This window comes from Girardinichthys multiradiatus, chromosome X, assembly GCF_021462225.1.
Source record: "Girardinichthys multiradiatus isolate DD_20200921_A chromosome X, DD_fGirMul_XY1, whole genome shotgun sequence".
Classification (NCBI taxonomy): domain Eukaryota; kingdom Metazoa; phylum Chordata; class Actinopteri; order Cyprinodontiformes; family Goodeidae; genus Girardinichthys; species Girardinichthys multiradiatus.
The window spans coordinates 30,819,471-30,844,020 of NC_061817.1; the positions used below are offsets into that span (position 1 = coordinate 30,819,471).

General features: G+C 40.1%; 1 protein-coding gene across 1 annotated transcript in view; it reads left to right on the forward strand.

Moving 5' to 3' along the window:
• The window catches only part of LOC124863352 (zinc finger protein 385C-like), a 210,300-nt gene that overhangs the window by 72,593 nt on the left and 113,157 nt on the right, over positions 1 to 24,550 (forward strand). The gene's annotated exons all lie outside the window — the stretch shown is intronic.

Here is a 24,550-nt window from a genome sequence, read left to right on the forward strand (position 1 = left end):
TATTTGTACTCAGCCTCTTTTTCTCTGAAACCCCTAACTATAATCCAGTGGAATCAATTGCCATTAAAACCATGTCCAGCTGTACATCTTCCTTCCATATAAAAAAACAGTGAAAAGTGTTTTGTAGAAAATTTGTGGATTTATTTAAATATATTTTTGGCTGCATTTCAACCATCAACATCTCAAAAGGGTATTTTAGGACATATGGGTATTACATTTCCCAAAGGAAGTGTAATAATCTAATCTATTCTATTCTAATCTAATCTATTTGTGAATTTTAGAGGTATTGGACTGATGTGTATGAAGGTGAAGAAATATTCAAGATTTTAGATAGCATATGATGTGCAGATCATTACAATGAAGTAATTCACAAAAACACAAGTAATCTTAACAAATTTAAAATGCTAAAACTGCAAACATATTTGGACAATAAAAATACTAAAAATAATAAATAATTAGTATAAAGTCTTTAAGGTCACACTGTAAGCATGCATGTAGAGTTGTTGTGTAAAGTCTGCTATGAATATCTGGTTCTTTTGGTATTATTGATCCATCCATCCTCTATACCGCTTATTTTTGTAGGGTCTCAGAGGGGCTGATGCCTATCTCCATTCTTCATAGGACGAAAGGTGGGGTGCACCCTGGAAAGGTGGCCAGTCCATCACAGGGCAAAACAGTGACACGTGGGATAGACAACCATGCATGCCCACACTTATACCTAAGGACAATTTATAGTAATCTTTTTGGTGCAAGGCCACTGTGTAACCACTGTGTCACTAGGCAGCCCATAGCATTGATTATTTCCTGGAGTCAGAAGAGAGGGTGGGGTTAGTGGGATCATCAGTGCAGTCTCCAGGGGCTTATTAAGTATGTTTCTAGCTTTTCTTTGCACTTTCAATAATTTGACACTTTCAGTCAAAAGCAGGTACTGTTCTGTTCTAGATATTCTTTGGAATGTTTTTGAATGTCTTAATGGAGTAATGAATAGGGTAATTTCCTCATATTATGTTTGCCTATGGTCTTAATAGGTCTAAAACACTATGGCCCTAATCTTCATAGATTTCAAAATGGCGGGCGCTAAATTGCTTGCACAAAAAAAACTGCACCTGCAATAAGTGGGTGTGTTGCGTTCGATTTGCAAAGATTGTGCAAGCAATGGATAATAGGTGCAAAAGAGGTGCAGACTGCCCTATTTAAATGAGGAAATCATGTGTGTTACTGGCTGGCTGCTTCTGCCCCCAGCGGAACAAGAGAAAACGCAAACAGATCCTCTTTGCTGTGTTGCAGGAGTTGTTGGCCTACATCATTATGAATAATCCAGTTGCTGATTTTTTTTCCCTTCTGTTTTGTTCTCCAGCTTTTCTGGACTGTTACAGTTTGTTAACATTTGTCGTCGGCATTCACAGCAGCAGGTTTGTCATCACAGCCTCTGCCCTGATGAAATTACTTGCCCTCTCTGTTCATTTGTGCAGGGTGCCTCCGAGTGTGTTCTGCGAGCAGATGCCTTAAGTTTGTGGTCTGGGTGGACCCAGTGAAGCAGAGATGACATTCAGCTTCGCCTTTAATAAAAATATTCAATTACAGGCTATTGTGCAGGTGGGCAGAGCTGTGTCCAGAATAACGTATGCCCTTCCACCATCGGTGCGCACACAGGGCAGCTGGTCTGAGTTGGCAACACCATAGGAGCACACTCAGCTTCGCTTTATTTGTTTTGCCAATATTTTATCAACATACGGCGTAATTTGTACTGCATAAATCTGTCATATTAGAACCAATCTTCCTGACCCACATGCAGAATCACTCTAGGACACAGGTAAGTTTCAAAAGTTTAATTATCTCAAGAGGCAAAACTGTCTTTTTAATTCTCCCAAAGGATGCGTTCTCTGGTTGTCTAGTCCAGACTCTCGGGCTTGTGATCTCCAGGTAGATGATCTAAAAGGGGGGGTTCTTGGGGCACAATCTGTAGGCAGCGGTCCGGAGGGTCAGAAGGTGTGCTTCCAGTAAAGTTGGAGAGCGGGCAGGCTGGAGGATAGTTGGAGCTTGCAGAGGCAGCTGATAGCTAGATTCCAGGGTTTTTCTGTCCGAAGGTGAAGGAAGTGAATCCAGAGTTGTGATCCACACGACCTGAGAGCAGCAAAAAACACGAGCTTGGGTTACTGCAATGTTTGCACAAAGACTTACAAAGTTTCAACCATGAACTTGGAAACTGGTATCTCGGAGGCACGAGTTACCACTCAACGTGGAGCATCAGGCGAAGAATGCTTGTCCTGCAGCTCCTTAAAAACGCTCCAGCCAAAATTGTGCAGTCTGCACACCACGCCCACCAGCAAAGCCTCTCCAGGAAGACACACACACGCACACACACACACACACACACACACACACACACACACACACACACAGTAGCACAACGCAGATTGTGACAAAACCCTCCCTTGGCATATGTTCAGTTGCAAAAAACATAATCCAATTGATCCAGCTCCGATTGCTCTGCAATGACACAATGTTACTGTCAATAATGCAATATGTTTTGTTTAGTGACAAGGTTAAAGCATACACTTGTCTTTTTCACAACATGGAAAAGCCGCCTTAAAATGTTGATTTTTTTCCCCCTGCTAAAAAGTAATTTTAGCATCCAGTTTACAAATTATGGATTTGCCCTTAAATGTATGTATTTCTTTCCTATTAATTATATTATCAACATCAAAGCCCAGTTGGTACATTGTATGATATTCAATTACAGTTATGCTGTGCACGCTTCTCTGACAGATGATCAGTTATGTGCACACCTTTGCATGATCAGGTTTGTGCTTCAGCAGCAGATGATCTCACTAACAGCAATGATGCGCTGGAATGATCCAGATGCAAGAAAAAAGGCATTGCAAGTTTTATCATAGGAGATATGTCACAGCTTCTGTTTGTGCATGGTTCCAAATCAAACCTCAGATCATCCTATATAGAATCCTCTATTCTTATCTATTCTTGTCTATTTTTATAATTTCTTTTTTTTACAATCCAAATCTGTTGACACATGTACAGAAGATTCTCTCCCCTCGTCATCAGTCATTCTGTATATGCCTCCTTCTGGTCAAAGTGACTGAAACAAAGTTCCCAAAAACAAAGTTCAGGCGGTCGATGGCGAAGGCTTGGAGACCTAGGCGAACCCTCAGAGGCAGAAGCAGAGCCTGGCAAACCCTCAGCTCTGGGTTCAGAAGCCAGAACGAGGACAAAACTCAGTGGCGTGAACAGAAGCTGAGGCGGTCCCGAGACCCTCAGTGGCGTGAGCAGGAGCTGAGGCGCCGCCCGGACCCTCAGTGGCGTGAGCAGGAGCTGAGGCGTCGCCTGGACCCTCAGTGGCGTGAGCAGGAGCTGAGGCGTCGCCCGGACCCTCAGAGGCGTGAGCAGGAGCTGAGTCAGGCTGTGGTGTGTCAGGCCCTGGTGTGTCAGGCTGAGGTGTGTCAGGTCTCCAGAGTGCTGCTCTGCAGTAGCAGCTTCCTGGAGTCCTGCCGTGGGCTGCTCTGCAGTAGCAGTACCACCGTTCTGGGGACATGATGTGGACTGAGCTGCAGCACCACTCATGTGGCTTAGTGTGGATGAAGGAGGACGGCAGTAAAACTGCCTTACTGCCATTTCATAATCCCTCTCCATCTGCCTGATCCTCTCCACCAGCTCAGGAGAGGAATACATGAGGCTGGTCGTCCTGAAGCTCCTAATCTGGTGTGCATAGAACCTTAAACGCTGCTCCAGCTCGTCAGGTGTTGCCTCAGAACACCAGGCTGGAGCGAGCGAAAACGGCATGGGCGGAGCTGCAGCGAGCCTGGGAGACATTGCTGTAGCAGACGAAGATGCGGGCTTACTTGCCGCAGCCCTCCCGTCGGCTGGCAGGGAAACCACCTCCTTGCCAGCCGAACCGCATGAAGGTGCTCCGCGCCAATGTTTCTTGCAGCGGGAGGAGGGCGAGGGTTTCACTGCCGGATCAGAGTGCGCAGCCAGGGGAGCAGGCGGAGAACAGCGCTAAACCGCCTCACGCTCCATCTGCTCCAGCAGCAGTGGAGACGGCAGAACCTCCAGGTTGGTCGGCAGATGTTTCATTGCCTCCTCCATCTGCTGCTGGACCCATCGATCCCTGGCGCTATCCTGCCTACTGTCCACTAGGTCCATGCATGGCAGAATCATTCTGTTAGGGCTTGCGAGATAGAGGACCCCGGAGTGCAGACTAGCAGGCAGCATGACGGTAAGTGCAAAACGATTTCATAAAAAAAACAACAAAACAATACAACTCACTGTCAGAAGAGGCAGGAACAAAACAATAAACGGACAGGCAGGACAGGCTTGGCATGATCCACAAAACAAGAAATGAGCATGATCTGAGAATGTTTCCGCCAGGAATAAACAGGACAGGTGTGTATATATGGAGTGTGACCAGGTGAAACAAGAAGACAGATTAACTAGGTGCAGGTGAACCGGATAACGTTAATTGACAGAAGAAAAAAACGTGGCTGGAGCAAAACAGAGACTCTTGAACACAAACTAACAGAAACTAGAAAAACATGAAACAAAAGCATAACCAGATCCGAAAACCAAACTTGACAAAACATGAACAAGACAACAAAACTAAAGCATGACCAGAAAAACAAACAGAAATCGATTCAAAACCTTAACTGTGAAAAACATAAAGAAAAAAACCCGAAACCAAACAAACCCAAATCATAACAGCTAGTGGCTAAGGGCGTGGCCCCACCATTCTACTAGCTGATCGCTGCAATGAGACATCAGCACACCAGGAGGGCTTCTCTTTCCAAGTTAAGCCAAATCGCACATTTTGTCCATAAAACTGCTGGCTTGATCTTCATAGACACTAAATGTAAATATTTTCTTTTAGTATTATTGTTATTATTAGGTAGTCATTTTTATCCACTTTGTGTAGAATAGTGCTTTTTAGGTGAAGGTTTTTGAACCAGAATGGTGGTAAACCAGGGATATATGGCTTCAATAAATCTTCAATAAATCTTCACATATATATCTAAGAGAAGCGTGTTTATTTCATGCAAGAGTGATTTATCTGCCAAAATAAGGTCAAAAGCCCCCCACCTTCGGTGAAGCGGTTGAATAAACAGTGACATTTAGTGATTTTGGTTAATAATTATCAATTATTAATTATAAATAGCTAATTGTAATTATTAAGAGCTTTGAGTCCACAATCACAACACCAGAGGACATCTCTGATTTCTATTCATAAGTAATAGTTTTTGTCATTATTATTAATATTATTATTATTATTTCCCTGAATTGTGATCTTTTATTATGATTTTTGATAAATATTAATTAAGCAATAATCATAATACTTATAACCTACATTTCAAACGTGCTAAATCTAGATGCAAAAACAGCACCCGCAATCCGTTCCAGGCTTGATCAATCACGTTGTGCGTGGTAAAAGATTATATTTGCATGTCTTCCTTCCATAGATTTGCACGTTTGGGTCATTATCATATGTTTTGCACATTCATGAAGACAAACACGCTAAAAAATTTATACCCATTTTACCACGCAATCCGATCCGATCGGCACCTCATTTGTAGATCAGCTTTGCGGACGCAAACAGGTTTGCGTATGGTTTTGTGCACGCAAACCTTTTGAAGATCAGGCCCTATGAGTATACAGAAGAAGCCTGTCAGTTGTTCTAAACAGGGAAGACAAACATCTGGAATTTACAAATTAGAGTTGGCACAATAAATCATAGGATGAGGAGCTTGGCCATCCGAGAAGATCTCAGAGTAGAGCTGCTGCTCCTCCATAATGAAAGGGTCAGCTGAGGTGGCTCGGGAATCTGTTTCAGTTGTCCCCTGGACTCGGGAGGTGTTCCTGGCATGTCCCACCAGGAGGAAGCCTAGGGGATGGGATGGCCCAGGACACACTTGCCAAGGATAATGTCCCTTGGCTGGCCTGTGAACTTAGGAGCTAGTGGAGTTGTCTGGGGAGAGGGGAGTCTGGGCGTGTCTGCTTAGACTGCTGCCCCACAGCCCGGTCCCAGATAAGCGGAGGACGATGAATAAGAGTACGATATATAAAATCATACTTGCAACATCACAAATGCATATGCCTACTTGGTTGCAGTATGGGCCACTATATTTTAAATGGCATCCATTTATGCTCTACCAGTAATGTACAGTTAAAGCCAGATTTTATATATTTATATATACACTTATAAAAAGACATGTATCCTTTTTTTCATTCGCTGTCTGACTTTAAATCAGACTAAACCTTTTTATGTTTTAGGGAAGTTAGAGTTACCACAATTATTCACATAAGCCAAATTATGGTGCTTCAATATTTCCACACAATGCTCTTTCCACATTCTGTGAGGTGGAAGAGCTCCTCCTGTAGCTAAACACACAAGATGCTAGTGCCACCTCTGCACGGGATGGTGTTCTGAGGCTTGCAGGCTTTGGTAGTCATTATGGCAAACGCTTCAGTTTTGAAGTTTCATCAGCTTTCAGCCCAGGTTAGTACAGGACTCGTTTCACTGTGGATACTCTCTTACAAGCTGTATTGAACCTGTATCTTGTTGCTTGGATGGACTTTCACTGTCATTGATGCTTATACTTGATATGGATTATAGTTCTCAAAATGATAAAACTCACCGAGAGAGGTAGGAATACTTTGTGTAGTTTATATGTAGCTATGTAAATCATTGTTACCAAATATATACCAATATTTCTTGTATTCTAAATGTATTTGAAGTATAATAATTAAACACTGAACTTTACTTGACAACAGGTACACAAAATGAAAAAGAACCGCAGAGATCTGAAATAGTTTTACATGTCAGTGCAAGATCCACTCAAGGATGTGCAAAGTGTTTTTTTGTTTGGCTTTTATCATTTCCTTTCTGATTAGTTTTGTTGAAATGCATCAGATTTACAAGAACACAATCAACTTAGTCGGGTCTAGAAAATAATTTTTCCAGAACTTTGTCAGACACTAAGGCCATGTGTTGGAGTCTAAATTCCCGGTTTTGGTACACTGCTGCAGGGGATGCAGAGTGCATATAAATAGATGTGTTTTTTTTTATGTCGAGGTGTGTACATGAGGACATGCTGCTGTTGTGGTGTGCAGATTCTCTCTGACACACAGTCACAATCATGCAGCCTTATCGCTGCTCACCTTCTGCTGACTCCCTCAGGCTGCCGGCTCCTCTGTGTCCTCGACTTCACCACTGCTCCTGTGCTCTGGATGTGTGTCTGTGTATATCTGCGCCTCCTGCTTGTCTGCTTCTGATATTTTTAGAATTCCTAAACTCTACAGAGTCAGTAGTTTGTGCTGGGGAAACAGAAATACATGCTTCAGTGCATCCATGTTTATGTCAGCCCTCATGCTATTTGTATAATGGGCATCAGGGCATGTTATTGATGCTTACATGTTAAGAGATTTCAGGACTAAAGAATAACCAAGAAAATTTTTAATTACTTTTTGGTGTATATGTAGCATGCAACGTGTGCATGTTACTCCCAGTGCACGGTTACATGTCAGCTCATGTTTGCCTCCCTCTCTGCTTCACTGAACTGACAGTGGGTCCAGGCTCTTCACCCTTTTCCTCTTCCCTCTCTCCCTCTGGCATGGATACCAGACATAAGGAGCAGCCATTCATTTTGAAAGATGAAAGTCTTTGTGATTAAGAAATTTTATTCAGTCATCATGAAGAATATGTTGAGAAGTTCACTGACAAATCTGGTTGAAAATAGGTTCCCTAGATGTTAAAGTCAAAGCCCTCGCCCCTGAAATTCGTATTTAATGCTCAGCTTGTTAGTCGGCTGAAGATAATTGGTTTTAAACCAAATCCTAAAACAACACCTCCAAAATGTTGAACGTTGTGGTAAAAGTTTATTCTGTTCATAATGCTCTCATCACACTGTTGTGGATCTGCATTTGCTTCAGTGGTGAGGGGACATTCAATACCACAGGAAAATAATACTATACCATCACTTTATTATGCATTAGATGCTGCAGAAGATACAACTTGATCTCCAGATATGATTTTTTTGACTACACTACCGTTGAAAAGTTTAATGCACACTTTCTCATTTAATGGTTTTCTTTATTTTCATAACATTTTACAATGTATGTAGATTCTCACTGAAGGCATCACAACTGTGAATGAACACATATCGAATTATGTAGCAAGCGAACAATTGTAAAAGAACTTTAATTATGCTTACATTTTAGATTCCTTAAAGTAGCATTTGGTACCCTTTGCTGTGATGACTGAAATATTAACCTTTGTCTCTCAATTAACCTCTGGGAAGTTCTTTCTAGACTCTTTGGAAAACCATTTCCGGTTACCACCTCATGAACTTCATGGAGAGAATGCTAAGAGTGCAAAGCAGTAATCAGAGCAAAGGGGGGCTATTTTGAAGAATCTAAAATATTAAAAGTTTAGAGATATTTCATGTGTGTTCATTCATAGTTTGGAAGCCTTTGGTGAGAATCTACAATGTAAAAAGTCCTAAAAATAAAGAGACCCATTAAATGAGAGAGTGTATCTAAAACGTTTGACCAGTAGTGTATGTGCTACAGAATAAAACAATAGGGACTTGATTATTTCAGCTATGACCCAACAATAATTTTAGCTTATCTGATGCTGTGCCATGATGTATGCACCTCGGCTGCCAGATGCTTGGAACTGAAATTGAAACTGATGATTTGACCTACAGTACTTTGGGATTAATTTGGCTAAATATCTATCTAAACACTTGGGGAAAGTCATGGAACATTTGAATGTAATTTTCTGATGGTCTGTTGACCCTTAAATATAGAAAAATAAATTAAGATGGTAATTGTACAGCAAAAGTAATTCACTCCATCCTGACCTTTAGGAACCATTTGAATTCTACACTCCTGGTCCCAAAATATGTGTACTATTTAGAGCAAGAATGCAACAAGCAACAAGCCTAGTTCAAAGACAATGATTTTCAATATCTCTGCGTACATGCAACATATTCATTACTTGATAGGTGACCTTATGCAGAAGGTGGCATGTACTATGGATGCATTACTGACTTCAGTTAGTCAAATACAGTTTATAATCCCTTTATGAATATATGCCAGAGCTTAAGGGTAAAACCTATTCTGCATCTTAATGGTGCTGAATCTTGTCCAAGCAAGTCCAAATGATGTTGGACTTGCTCCCTAGCTTGCTGGTATTAATGGTTCCAATGTGTACAACAACGCATCAACAATGTGCATCATTGAGCTGCGAGCTCCAGCCCATGATACACTGCGTTGCTTTTATCACTCTGAGCAGGACCTTATGTTTAGTACCTGTGTAGCCAGTATACGACACATTGAAGCTTGATATAGCCAAACAAAACAAGAATTTAATACTGACTACACTTAAATAGTTATGGATATGTCATTATTTGTTGAAGAATTTAGTTGCCTCAGTAAAAAGATCCAATTTAACAGATGCATTCAACATGGAATATTATAATATGCAAAGTAATGCTTGTGCTCACAATCTATCTTTTAATCTGTAATTTATTACACTTTACCTTTAGGGAACATCTTACATGAAATTTAGTTTCTGTTCGGCATTGTCTGTGTCACATGTCAAGCTAAATTGCATTCATCCAAGAAAATTCCCTAATGGTGTATTTTTAAAAAGGTCAAATTATGTTATTTTGGCTTTTCCTGTACTATTTTTTGTGCATGCAGAACATCTGTAAATTTAGAAAATCCACCATCTACAACTAATACCGCCATATTTTGATGAGGCAGGACCCTAATGTAGAGCATAGTAGGAGATTAAAAGGTTTAATAATAAATAAACTTACAACACAAGCGGGTTTGAGACATGTGCAGGATGTTAACAGGATCATGTAGTCAACGGACATGGAGCAGGCAGCGAACAGGTGAAACCAGCGGAGGAACCAGTAGAGAACAATGAAAACCAGTGTATAAATACTGAGGCAGGTTGGAGAATGGGCCAATGAATAAGGGGAGCTGATCAGAGGGGAATCTAAGGCAGCTGGTGGAAGAGAACATGCAGGCAACTGAAGGAGGGAGGCTAACTGACACAAATGAGCAGGCAAATAACAAAAAAACTTAAGTGAACAGAAACATTAACAATGGAACTAACAAAGAACAGGGAGGAGCAAATCTACAAGGAAATACAAACACCTAACAGGAATGCAAGAAAGTAATCTTAATTGCATGAATGAATGATAATTATGATCAACATGAATGAACTGAAATAATAGCAACTGAAGAACATGGTAGTGCAGAGAAAACAGATAGAACTCAAACTTAAAAAACCCTAACACAGGCAGATTATGACACATACAGTGCCTTTTTAAACATTTTGTAACATTGCATCCACAAACTTCAATGTATTTTAACAGGGTTTTCTGTAACTGCCCTACACAAAGTGGCGCATTTGCATTCAGAGGCCACCAAGTTAGTAAATAGAGTCCACTTGATTGTGATTCAGTTTCCATATCAATGCAGCTTTTTTGTGAGGGTGTTACAGGTATCTAAGAACAAACATTATTATGCAGACCAACAGACACACCAGACAGGTCAGGGACGAAGTTGCGGATAAGTTTAAAGCAGGTTTAGGTTACAAAAGTGACATTCCAAACTTCCATTTTCACCTTTTAGTTGTAGACTGCACAAATTTGGCCTTTGTAGAAGAAACCCAAGAAGAAGGGCATTGTTGAAAGAAAGCCATCAAAAATCCAGTTTGCAAACCATGTATGGAACACAGCCAACAGGTAAATAAGGTTCTATGGTCAGATAAGACAAAAACAACCCTTTGCCCTACATGCACAGCTCTATGCATATCACCTTGAACACACCATCCCCACAATGAAACATGGTGGTGGTGGCATTGTGCTATGGAGATGCCTTTCTTTGGCAGGGACTATTTGCTGTTCTGATATGAATGCCTCGAAAACAAGCATCTCCTTTGACAACCCCAGCCCCCACGCACATTACTTAATTTATTCTTTGCTTCCTAAATTCATTTCATTTGGAGAAAAAATAGATCAGCAGAGGGACATTGGGCAGGGCATCAATCCTTTCTTTCTGCTCTCGGTGGAGGAGGACGCTTTTTCTCTGTCTCCCACCCCCTCCCATATCTGCCCTGCTTCAGCTCTGTGTCTTGTCTTTGGAGCCTCTTTTTGCATATCTTCCCAATTCTTAGCTGGCCTCTCAATGCAATTGATCAAATGTTCTCGAGGAGAAGACGGGGTGAAGGAGAGCCCAACTTGTCCGGACTGGACGTTTTTCTCTGGATACACGATGGACTCCTGGCAGAAGTGGAGGATTGTGTGTTTGTCGATAATGTCAGTTGAGGATGTGGAAGATGTGTATATAATTGGATGTTTGATATCAGGATTTCTGCTTTTTGGAGTCAGCGGTTACCTGGCATATCGAGAAATTCGGAGTGTCAACAGCTGTTCTGGCCATTGTAAGGCTGCCTGGCATGTGTGATGGGATCTTCAGAGCGATCAACACTCAGACTGAGATGTTACGTGAGCTGAATCGCAGACTGGATGAGATCCTTAGGATCGCAGGCAGGTTGCGGTTCCTGGACTCAGGGGTGAAATGGGATAAATCTTGGAGAAAGTTGTTCGCTCAGATCTGGCGAAAGACCAGGAATTTGGCTATTTGGATTTGCCTTTGAGAAGCACCAGCGAGACTCTCAAGGCTGACGGAAAATTAAGAGTCAGCCTAACCCAAATAATTTGTGTTTTTCTGAATCTGGCTCCCCTGCACGGCCTTGATGGCTGGCTATCTTCAGCTTCTCCTGGAAGTTATGTAAACATGACGCTCTGCTCCCTCTGCACCCTCCCTTCCCTGAGAACACCTGTGGACCTGCTCAGAACTTTGTGGCCGGTTGAGGAACATTTCAACGAACCATCAAGGACAATGGTCTCTGGGACAGTGCTTCATGGACTTACTTGCACACACTCACAAGCACACACACACATGCTCAAGATAAACATATGCACCCCCTCACACCACCTTCACTGTTCCAGGCATGATGTTGATTTGTCAACTGTTGCTTCTTTGTGCTGAGGTTTTTTGCAATCTCAAACTGTATCCTGCTAAGGATAAAGTGTGAAATATTATTTTTTTCCCTCTACTTACCTAATGTGGCCTCTTTTCTCATCTAGCAAGGGCAGCGCCTGTGAGTGGGCAGCAAAGCCTCGGTGACCCGTCCCCCCTTGTCTTGTGTCATGATGTATGTTTGGATGGGTTGTACTGGAATTCTAATTTCCCCTCGGGGATCAATAAAGTGGCGCAGTTGGTAGCACTGTTGCCTTGCAGCAAGAAGGTCCTGGGTTCAATTCCCGACCAGAGGTCTTTCTGCATGGAGTTTGCATGTTCTCCCCATGCATGCGTGGGTTCTCACCAGGTACTCCGGCTTCCTCCCACAGTCCAAAGACATGCCTGTTAGGTTAATTGGTCACTCTAAATTGCCCTTAGGTGTATGAATGAGTGTGTGCATGGTTGTTTGTGTGTTGCCCTGCGATGGACTGGCGACTTGTCCAGGGTGTACCCTGCCTCTCGCCCATAGACTGCTGGAGATAGGCACCAGCTCCCCCGCGACCCACTATGGAATAAGCGGTAGAAAATGACTGACTGACTGACTGAATTCATTATTCTAACACTTTGATAACTCACTGTTAGGCCATGTGTGTTTGTTTCTGTTGTGTTAGTTTTTAATAAGTATGAAGGTTTTTTATGTGGGCAGGGGCATATTCTGCATTTGTTTTTGTAGTTCCTGTTGTGCTCTTCGGATTTTTACTTGCTCTGATTCTTTCATATTTATTGTGGTGTGAACAAGTGCTAATATAGATAGAGTAGTCCTTCTCTTTTCTTTTAGTGTTCCTATCAGTGTCTCTGTAACTATTGCTTTTGCTCTGTTTTAGTAAAGTATAAGGAACCAGATTAAAGCCAAGGCTTTTGTGCATAAATGCATGTGTACATCTGCATTTATATTTGTTTTGCCTTGTGCTTTTCCTATTTTTCTGAGAAATTTCTCCTGTCTTTTAATGCTTTTGAACAAAGGTGTACCTCTTGCCTTTGTAGTGTATATAAGTTGTGAGCTCAGTGTGACAGTTTATATGAATATTCTATTAATGAAAAGAATAAACACAAATGAGGATATACCTTGTTTGTAGTTACAATAATATTTTTTTCCACTTTGCTGTCTTTTCGTTTGTGGATTACTTAATTGCCTAAAATTCTATGCAGCTTTGGAGTCATGTGCTTTTGTTAACATTTGCTCACCTCCAGTCCCTTCTACTCACTGTCCTTCCCTCGCTCTTCCTCTCTTTGCCCAAGGGTGCAGCCCCACTTTGTAGCAGCAGTTCAGAATCTGAGAAAAGGTCGACAGGCAAGCCGGGCTGACATGCAGAGCTCAGTGTAGCGAGAAGCATGAGGTCTGGCGCCTTTAAGGCCACAGAACGGGGGCATATCTTTCAAAAGCCATACAATGTCTGTGTTTACCTGGGTTCTAACAGGTCAGCTGGATGTGTCTGTGGAGAAGGCCATGTGACTCTAACTATCAGGCCTTATCTGGTCTGTCTGATACATAAACCATCACAGTAACCACAGCTGTTGCAGACATATCTGCTAAATAAATTGAAGTGTTGGTGAGTTTACTAAATGTCAGAAAATATCAAGCTGTTTATACAGTATTTTGTCAGTTGGGTCACTTGATATGACTCTTTTTCTCAGTCAATTTTTGCATTTTACCTCAAAGTCTGGACATAATTTAACACATTTATCACAACTCAATGCATTTAAATACTAGTCATAATGAAGATGGTTTTCTGAAGTTTCCCTGGAGCACCACGACAGTGGCAAAAGTGATTTAAGTGACTTTGAATGTAGCATTGTTGACACCAGCTGGTCTTACCTGAGTATTTCAGAAATTACTGATCAGATTTCCACAGAGAATCATCTCTTAGGATCACAGAGAATGGTCAAAAAAGAAGAAAATATCAAGTGAGCAGTAGTGTGATGGTAGAAAGGCAACAGTGGCTCAAATAATCACTTATTAAACCAAGGTATGCATAATGTGTTGTCTGAATGCACAACACACTGAACCTTGAAGCAGATGAAGAAGACCACACTGGGTACTGCTACTGTTAGCTACGTAAAAATTAACAGTTCACATGTTTATCAAAATTGGACTAAAACAGATTGGAAAAACATTGCTGGTCTAGTCTAGATTTCTGCTGTGACTTTCAGAAGACAGGTTAAAAATTTAGCATAAATGACAATAAAAGATGGGTCTATCATCTTGTTTGTATGTTTAAACACTGCAGCCTACCTGAGTAGCTATCATTGCTGACCATGTCTCTTTATGACCACAATGTACCAATCTTTTGATGGCCATTCCATCAGGATGTCACAAGGCTTCCATGTCGCAAAGTTTAAACTGGTTTCTTGATTGTGGTCATAAAGAGACATGGTCAGCAATGATAGCTACTCAGGTAGGCTGCAGTGTTTAAACATACAAACAAGATGATAGACCCATGTTTTATTGTCATTTATGCTAAATTTTTAACCTGTCTTTTGAAAGACACAGCAGAAATCCAGACCAGCAATGTTTTTCCAATCTGTTTTTAATTTCCCTTTGGGATTAATAAAGTATTTTTGAATTGAATTGAATTGAATTGAACATGACAGCAAATTCCGGGGGTTTCCTCCATCACCAGATCTCAACCCAATAGAGTGCCGTTGGTATGTAGTGGAAGGGAAAATTTGCATAATGGATGTACATCCAACAAATCTACAGCAACTTTGTGATGTTATCATGTCAGTACAGACCAAATTACAAACAATAAGCCACTATGGGAAAACTGTCCAATACTTGGAACTGCTCTGCCTTCACAAAAAGTGGACTTTTTTCCCAAAAGACAGAAACTGGTCAGGGAGGCTGCTAAGAGATCAGGGGAGCTACAGCAATTTTTGTCGAGTATTGCAGTTAAGAACAATTTCCTGTACAGGGCCTGCAATAAATTTGCTAACCTCTTCACAAAAAAAAACCAAAGGGTGCCTGGTTTTATGATTGATATTCAATCTTTTAACTTTAGCTTTTATTATTTTTATCTTTTCAAATGTTTTTAAAAAGTGCATTTATAATATTTCTTCTTCTTCTTGTTAGTATTATTTATTATTGTTAGTATTATTATTATGACCTCCAACTCCGTGGCTTCGAATTTCATACAGCCAGCACCACATGCAAAGTTCTCTACATAGGACGGTCTGCACCTGTTATCCAATGCGCACGCATTAACAGGTCTTTGTGGCGAACAACACGCCCACTTATTGCACGTTTCCTGGACTTTAGTTTTTGTATATTTCAGATTTTCCTGTTTTTTAGTAGAAACTAGTAATGGCGAAATAAAGCCCCATGAAGCGCTGAAGCGTTCAATCCAATTGCTCAACTCCTCAGCTGAAGCATCATGATGCTTTATTTGCTCTGCTGTGCTGCCAAGTGGACAATAAATGTCCAACAGACAAAATGATTATAATGACATGACTTTGCTGTGTTTGAATTTAATAAATAAATTAATGGTTTTGTGATGCCAATAAATACATTCTGAATATGGTCTGAATATTATCCTAATTTTTCTTTATGATACAATGGCTGGATCAAAAGGAAAAGAGGAGACAAATAGAGTAGAAGGTTGTAATACGAATGTGATTGTGTTACCGTGCTTATAATGATGACCTTTACTTAACCAGGTAAAGCTGCATTGAAAATAAAAAGCTCTTTTCCAAGATGGACCTGGAAAGCTGCGCTCCCTAACTGGGAATCGAATGTGAGCCGTTCCGGCAAGAGTGCCAAATCCTAACTTCAAGGCCACAACGGAGCACTTTTCTGATATGATTTTGCCTGGTTAAGAAAATATCCTTCCACAGGGCAGAGATGAAGCAGGGGAGCCAGAAAAGCAACAAAAAGTTTATACTGGTTTATACACCAGCGGCTCAGTTCCTGAAACAGTCGGATGGTACAGCTGACGGCCTCAGACATCAACACAAGCCTCGAGACATGCTTCACAAAAATCTTCCTGGATTACTCGACACACACTTCAAAGCCTCAACACAGAAGGACACATCATTAATAAAAAATAGTAAAACATTTTCATCCTTCTGCCTCCTCTCTGCATTTTGGTCCTCTACTAAAACCATTACATGTCAGTTTGACCTATAGTCTTCATAGAGCAGTGATTGTGTCCACCATTTAAATGGAGGTTTTATCATGAAATATGGAGCTTGAGACACAAACATTACTGTGAACTAATTAAAATGTATTCCACGCAAGCACCAATTGGGCATCTTTAAGAACCATAAGAAAGTTAAAAGGCAATTAAAGGAACCTCAAAGACAAACGGATACATTTACAGCTAGTTTACCTAACAGGGTGTATTAAAATATCTGCCAGCTGCAGCCACAATGCGCCTCAGCTCTGCACCAATGTAAAACAAATTAGTCCATTTTTGAGCTGAAAATAATTCTCTAGCACAAGGTAACATAGCTAATACGGTTTAATTGTTTGGATAACTACGGCGAAATTTAACAGACTAATGCTTAAACTGAATATGGTTCAAAGTAAAAAAAAAAAATTAGATTTAGCCGGATTTGACTAAAGAGAATTATATGACTGCAGTCATCTCATAGTGAGTCAGATGCTATAATAATCTACCTTATTTCTCCTTTCAAAATAGTCCTTGCAAGGTGAATCACAGTACATTTGAGATGTTGCTTCATTGTATTCTGCTAAATTCTGCTAAAACCGAAGTAATTATTTTTTAAAGAATGTTTTCACAAAAATTATTCTTTCTTTTTAATGTTTGTGATAGCAATGCTATAATTGTTTCAACATAATAAAGTCCTAAGCAAATTAGGACCCTAAAGTCCTAATTCTGTCCCTAAAGTCGCTTTCGTTTTGGAAAGTGTTACCCTTTTCAACCAGTGACTGCCTGTAAAAAGCCTCATGAAAGGCTTTCTTTCTAGCCAGAGAACAGGCCCTGTAACCCCTCTCGTCTCACCTCTACCTTAGCCTTTCTCTGATCCCCATCATTACAGGATTTTGGAAGTCCTAAATTACAGCAGAGTGACTTATTACCAGCCACATCTAAGGGTAGGAATAGATGTTGGAGAGGGGGAAGAGGTAGAATAATAGGGGAGATAGAGAAGAATAAAGTGGATGGGGAGGGATGTATGAGCAACAGAGAAGGGCTAAAGATTGGTGAAGGCACTTAGAGACCAATCTGAACAGAGAAGAGTGGGTGGTGTGAGAGGATGCGGGGCAGATGAAGACAAACACCGTCTTTTACACTGCATGCTAGAGCTGTCGGGTATTAGACGGTAGATGATGTATTGCCTAAAAAGGTTTTTGTTATACCCTATAGTTTCCAAAGTTCACATGTAACCTCCATCCTTTACATTCTTTCCAACACAAGTGACGAGGTAACGGGGGATCTCTGCAGAGAGTCGCCAAGTTTCCTTGTCAGCAACAAGAGAAGCATCATTTTAAATTTAAACTGATCTCACCAGAGCTGTTGTGTAACACTCAGTGAGCAGAATAGACTGCAAACAATTTGAGTGTTTGCTCGTGTGCGGCTTGGTGGACCTCTAGAGACCCTTGCAGTGTTGTACATGTAACTGAGGTAGACAAGCGCTGATAAACAGATGTAATCTGGGCTGAATGAGATGAGAATGAGGGTGGTAGTAAATGTGTGGTATGCTAACAAAGCCATCTCACAGGGGTAGATGACAAGTTGGCTTTTGCTTAGCATACATTCTAATGTTCCAATCTTGTGCCTTGGGTGTTACACCAAGATATATATTTGTATACATTTGTGCATTTTTTTGTATCAAATGTTATTATATCATGCACCAAAAATGCAGGTGGGTAGTGCTTTGAAAAAATATTTATCCTCTTACATAGTTTTTGCATCAAACTAATTTTAATATCAGACAACGAGTAAATACCAAACCAAAGTGTTCAAATGACGATTTAATAAACCCGAGGCCTAAAAGCCCTAGGCAGAAAATTATTCACATCTATCGGCTAGAAAAAGTTATGAACACGGGTAGAAACTGATGAAGGTCTGGATGTGGGGTTGTAGGAGGAGCAGATGAAGGAGGTGCAGATGAAGGAGTTGCAGATGTGGCCCTGCTTGAGACTGACTGCAGGATGCCCTTCAAGATAATGCTGGTAGATAATCTTCATCATAATCATTACAATCACTGTAAAGTCACAAAAGGAAACAGATATAAAGTAATATAAAAAAGACAGATATTAACAGAAAAAACAGACATGTTTTGGTAAAAGCTGTGTCCTATCAAACTATTCAAAACAGTTTTAAACACAAACTATATTTCGTTAGCCTCATAGGTAATTATGCTATGAAGCTGACCATTTACAACAATAAATTATTATTTAGTAGTTATACCCCTCATTTTACATAAAACTAATAACAAAATGGATTAGATACCCTTCTGATGATGGGATTTCATACTCTAGATCACTTGTATCCCAGTCTCGATAACTCCTCTTCGTCTGTGGAAGAGTCGACACAACAGTCTGTCTGGCTACACTCCTCAGCAGTTAAAAACCTCCTGTTCATCTTTTACATCTTGAGAGATGTAAAAGATGATAAAATAAGAATGAAGGTAATGGAAAATAACACTACTCTACACTCTGTGTGTAAAAACCTGCTGTAACCTAGTCAGACATTTGTTGTTGCGCAGAGCATTTTCTCAGCAGGAGAGTCAATAGAATTTAAGGGTGTTTAAAAAATCGCATAGCCAACATCATTCAACAGTCACAGTGAGGGAAATTAGTTTTGCACATAGAGTGGTGATACTTCTACTGTTGTAAAGAACAGAGTCTGAGTTTTTATTGGAAAGGTTGCTTGGGTGGTTTAGATTGTGTTGCACTGATGGTGCTGTGTTAATGCATCTTAATCATCTTTTTACTTTTTCTTATTTATCTGCTTAGTGTTAAAATTGGGTCTGGTTGAGGTAGAAATTTTTGTTTCTATCATTTAGATTTAAGTGGATAAGCAGCATGCATATATTGGTTAATAAGTGTTGCCATCCCCGGAAGATGGACTTGCTGGTGTGCTTTGCTGCTGCATAACCTAAGTGCGGATGGGAAAAAGTCACAAACTAATGGCCTGTCATTCTTCAGCATTTTCTGGTAAAGAGCAGAATCCATGATTACTACAGTTTGATCTAATCCATGATTCCCTCTCGATCAAACTGTGGGAACTCATCCCAGTTGGATCGAGAGGGAATCATAGATAAGATCCTGGAGCATCAAAGCAACCCTAGAGCATTACACCACCACTACCATGTTTGATTGCCCGGATGATGTGTTTTTTCCAAAATGGCAGCTGCAATGGGACCCAGACCTTTTAGAAAGTTTTACTTTTGCCTTGTCAATCCATAGGGTATTTTCCTAAATGCTTTTTAGCAAATGACAATCCTGTATGTTTGTTTTGCAATGCAATGGTTTTTGCCTTGGAACTCATCCATAGATGCAATTTTTGCCCAGTGCCTTTCTTATTGTCGAATCATGAGGACTGAACCTAACTGAATTAAGTGAGACCTACAGTGCTTTTGTGCTTCCATTCTGGGTTATTTTGTGACCATCTGGATGAGTCTGCAATGTGCTGTTGGAGTGAGGCCAGCCAATCCAGAGAAGGTTCATCACTGTTTAATCATGTGGTTAATGACTCTTATTGTGTTTCAGAGGAGCCCCAATGCCTTAGAAATGGCTTTATAATCCTTCCTTGTCAGTGACTTTAGTATTTTGCTTTTTGAGATCTTTCAATGTGCTTCATGTTGTGAGAAAATGATAAAGACATTTAATAAATGAAACCATCAAAAAGTTATTTGGTTATTTTTGTCTGATAATGAATTTAGATTGATCTGAAACGTGTAATAATAAAAAAAAGCAAAAACAAAAAAGAAGAAATGTATGTGTCGAATAGACAGCACCACTGATAAAATGTATGTTAAGTTGCTTATAAAACTGGAAAAACGTTCATTTTGATGTGAATGATTGTGTCAAAATTATAAATTATTTTTGTAAAATCTTGAATTATAAGAAACCAGTGTTTAAATTGATAAAATGAATCATCAAAGAATTTTATAAATGAAATCAATTCTCTGTGTTCATACCCTTCTGCATTGTGATATATCTTTTATGTGGGCTATAGATTTTCTGTAAACACACCCTGGTTTTCACTTGCAAACCCCTGCCTCCACCCCTCCCCCTCCTACACACGCACACATTGCCATTTAGAGACTGGGGGAGGAAACTCATGGATGATTTTCATTGTTATTCATGTATTAATTTATTCACCCATAGCTGACGTAGCTGAAGCACGGCTGTAAAATGCAGATGTGTGTTCTGTTTCTCGATGGGAATTTTCTGGTCGACTGCCTTTAGCTGCCACTAATAATAAAGACAGGCAAAAGAAGTGGGGGAGGACAAGGGGAGAGAGGAGAAATGATAGTTAGAGAGGGAAGGTTGGGGTTGTCAGGATGCCTCCAGTCATCAACTGGCTCTCAGATCCTCTGCTGCCTTTTCTGCACTCACAGAAACTCCCAGACACAGAGAGACGCGCACAGACCTGGTGAAATCATGCTGAGAATGATCTCTTCCTTGACACGAAGGTGAGCCTGTAGAGGTGTCCTCCATGTTATTGACAGGACTCCTGAGCTTCAAGATTATGCTCCTGTGTCCTGGCATAATAGAAAGTGATTTAAAACTGACTTTGCATCATGCAATGGGATCAAATACATGAAACCTCAAAGGTACTTTGTGTAACCTGCTACCCAGGGGGCAGCTATAAATCAAAATGTCTGCACTCAGTGATATTTGCCACCAAGGAGACTTAAAAGACTCCAACAAATTACTTTCTAACCGTTCCCTTCCCGAGTTTATTTCTCAGCTCATAAAGTAATTTAGCTGATATAAAGCTAATATGTTTTTATTTGCTTCTGTGTTAAAATTCTTCCTAAGAGTCTCTTCAAGAAAACAAACAGCTAAACAATGGGACTACCACTTCCTGAGATAACAATAGACAAAAAAACACCCTATGGGCAATTGGCTGTGAGACACTTTGTTTTCTGCATATATCCTTGTGGTGTTGAACCCAAGTTAGTTCCTGTGGGTGGGTCACAGCAGTAGAACACTGACAAGCTGGAGGAGTAATGATGTCAAGGACAAGATGCTAACAGGCAGCGAAGGATTTCATCTATTTTCTCTCAGCTGCTGCATCTTTAGGAGCTATTAACCCCATCCTGCCTGACTGATAAAACAGTCAGATTTCTTCCTGATGCTAACTAAGTGAAATTCTCCATCAAACCTTCAAGCATTTGCAGCAACTAATAATGTAATAAGGGCTGGAAATTAATACCAGCCAATAATTAATAATTTTGGACATTTTTAGTTTCATAATCCCTTAACATAACAAATGAATTATAATAACATTTTTGAGGCAATAATAACATAACATTTTACATATAACATAATAATTTATTACAGTGCTAGTTATTGTCGTAAATGTAATCACTGCATCTGAGAATGGTATAATGCACAAATAGGACTGAACCTCTTAAAAAGATTTTTTTGGTGTTTTTATTCATGTCGTGCATCAACGTAGGCTGATCTATTTATCAAGGGTCTGTACTGGCAGCACACTAGAAAATGAATTACTCTGCTCAACAGCCACAAAACCACACTCATTATGATAAGCCACATCTCATCTTTCATAACCAAAATTACAACAAATGATACAACAAACCAATCTGGGTCACCCAGGCAGCCGGTTCCCAGCTGCTCAGTCAGCTCAATGTTCTCATTGTTGTGGAACATACATGTACCGCTCGACCCCCTCATATGTTCTGACAACAGTATTAATGTTGTCTTCATTGCTCCTAGTCTGTCTCTGTATAAATTCTGGCTGTAATTCTTCCCCTAACTAACTTTATCGCAGAAATGCCATGTTGACCTCTGGAACTGTCCAGCCTTTGCTACCTTGCCCCCTTGTCAACAACCTTAGCCTTTTGTTTGGCTATTTTCATATGTGCGTGATATTTTTCCACTTTTTTTTTTCCTAAACTAGTTAATAAATGTCTGGCTGTTTTTCTTTCTAGAGTCAAAAATGCATAAAACGTTGAAAAGAGGTTCCTAGTCGTGAAATGTGCCTTTAAAAAATTGCTTTCATTATTCTAGACTTTAGGAAATATAAATACCTTTGGTAATTCTAAATGACCTAAAACAAGAAAAGAAATGTAAGTGGGAAAATGTAAAATTAGTAACATTCACAGGAAACTAAATTATTCAGATTGTTAAAAAACAAATATAATGCTTGGCAGCGTTGAGAAAAGAGACAAAGAAAATTCAAAAACATTGACAGAAGTACAGTTAAAATTGCATACATATATTAAACCCACATGGCAAAACAATAAGGTGTTTTCTTCAGGAATAATATTTGATCAACATGACTATATTAAAGTAAACTATGCTGGATTGAAGAGGTCCTAACTCTATCCTCTTCTCTTTCCTGGCATTTGGTAGCAGAATACTGCTTCACACCTGATTTGGCAGCACAAAAAGAGGCCCTTAGGAGCTCATTCACAAATGTAACTTTCTTTTCTTATCTGAACAAATCAGATTTTACTGATACAAACATTTGAAAACTGATTCATCTAAAATTCAACCAAAAACTGATGGAAATTAGGGGTGTTCCATCAATTCACTCGTGTTAAACATTAATCACATCCATACTCCATACTAAATCCCTTTATTAATCTCATGTCTGAAGAAAAAAACAAACACAAGACAAAAATATAAAGACATGTAACAAAAGGATTGTGTCTGGTATTTGTGTCAAGCACATGGACACAAATACTAGACGTCATTGTTGCCAAAACAGTGAAATGAACACTCAATTTTATTGTTTTAATCATAAAAATGTTTCTCAGTAGAATGCTCTGACTTGAACTCTGTGTTCCACTGCAAAAAACCCTCAAATCAAGCCTGCTGATGTCTTGTTCCCTTCTGACTTACAGGCACGCACTCAGGACACAGTCCAAACCATGTCAAATCAGCAGTCTTCACCAGGGGCCAAATCTGCAGCATATAATTGGCTTTTAATCAGCACCCTCATTCAGGCAAAAAGTACAGATTAACTCAGCTTGGGCTCTGCTTAAAATAAGCATTCATAAATGTGTGTGAAAGCCTCTGACCCATCGCATCCAATCATACACAGACAATACTGCGCTCCCTCCCTGCAGTCCTCATTTTTCTTCTCCCTCTACATTTGCATTAGGAACCCAGATTTACTTTCTTCCCTCTCTCTCTCTCTTTCTGTTTCTCCCCAGAACGTGTTAAAAAATTTCCAAGGATGTTGGTTTAATTTTTACAGGAAATGCACACCTCTGCAGTCAAAATCCACTCAGTATTTCACCTCTGTACAAGGGTGAAGAGAAACACAAGCCTGTATGTTAACTCAACAAGCCTGACCTCAGTGACACTTTCTGCACTGGAGGGTCTGTGTAGATAATCCAATATTGAGAATTTAAAATGAGTGTCTTTATGAAAAAACAGCCGGGGTTCAAGAGCATAACATTTTAGATGAGCTCGTCTCATCTAATCCGTGCCTCTCTCTTGGGTGAGCCGTGGCGTTTATGCCTGTAATGAAGTGCACTGAGATGAAAGCCTTTTTAATAGGATTTAGTTAAACTGGGACACAAACCAGAAAGTCGGGGAGAGGGAGAGCAACGCTTCCCCATCTTCACTGGGAACGTCATTGTTACTTCTCGTCTCGCGGATAGCTCACTCACAGGCTGTGATCGTCTAATGAATATATGTCACTTATTTATTGGCTATGGAAAATGTCACTCTCAGAACTCACATTTTAATACTGTAATCATGTCACTTCTTTGGTTGTTTTTTTGCTTCTGTTTAATTTTTCCTGTGAGCTTGGGAGTTTCTCAGTTGTCTGCGTACCGATTCCTCACGTCATTCTCCGTTTCATGAACAAAGAATTATATGTGATACAGGCTGAGTCATTGTGGTACGAGGGGCTGTTTATCTTTTTGTCTCAGGTGACTATTTTTACAGATTCTGTTCTGAATTGTTTGTGTTGCACAAACTGCTGCAGCTGACTAGGTTCAGACCAACATGTGAATTACATGCAAAGACTAAATATTCAAAGCCTTTGCTGTCAGATGAGACTTGAAAGTAGCATGCCTTTACAAACTAAAGAAACCTAGGTTTTTCTTTCAAACACCAACACAAGAAATCAATACACAGCACCCCCTACACAGAACTGCTTGTGTACCAAAATTAAAGTGATGGGAATTTAGGGAGAAATGCTTTAGGACTGATGGACTTGGCTATAATTAAAATAAGACATAAACACTGATTGCAATAAGCAAGGCTTAAGCATTTTATTTTTGCCCACTGGTGGATTTTTGAGAGAAAAAGCATGCAAAG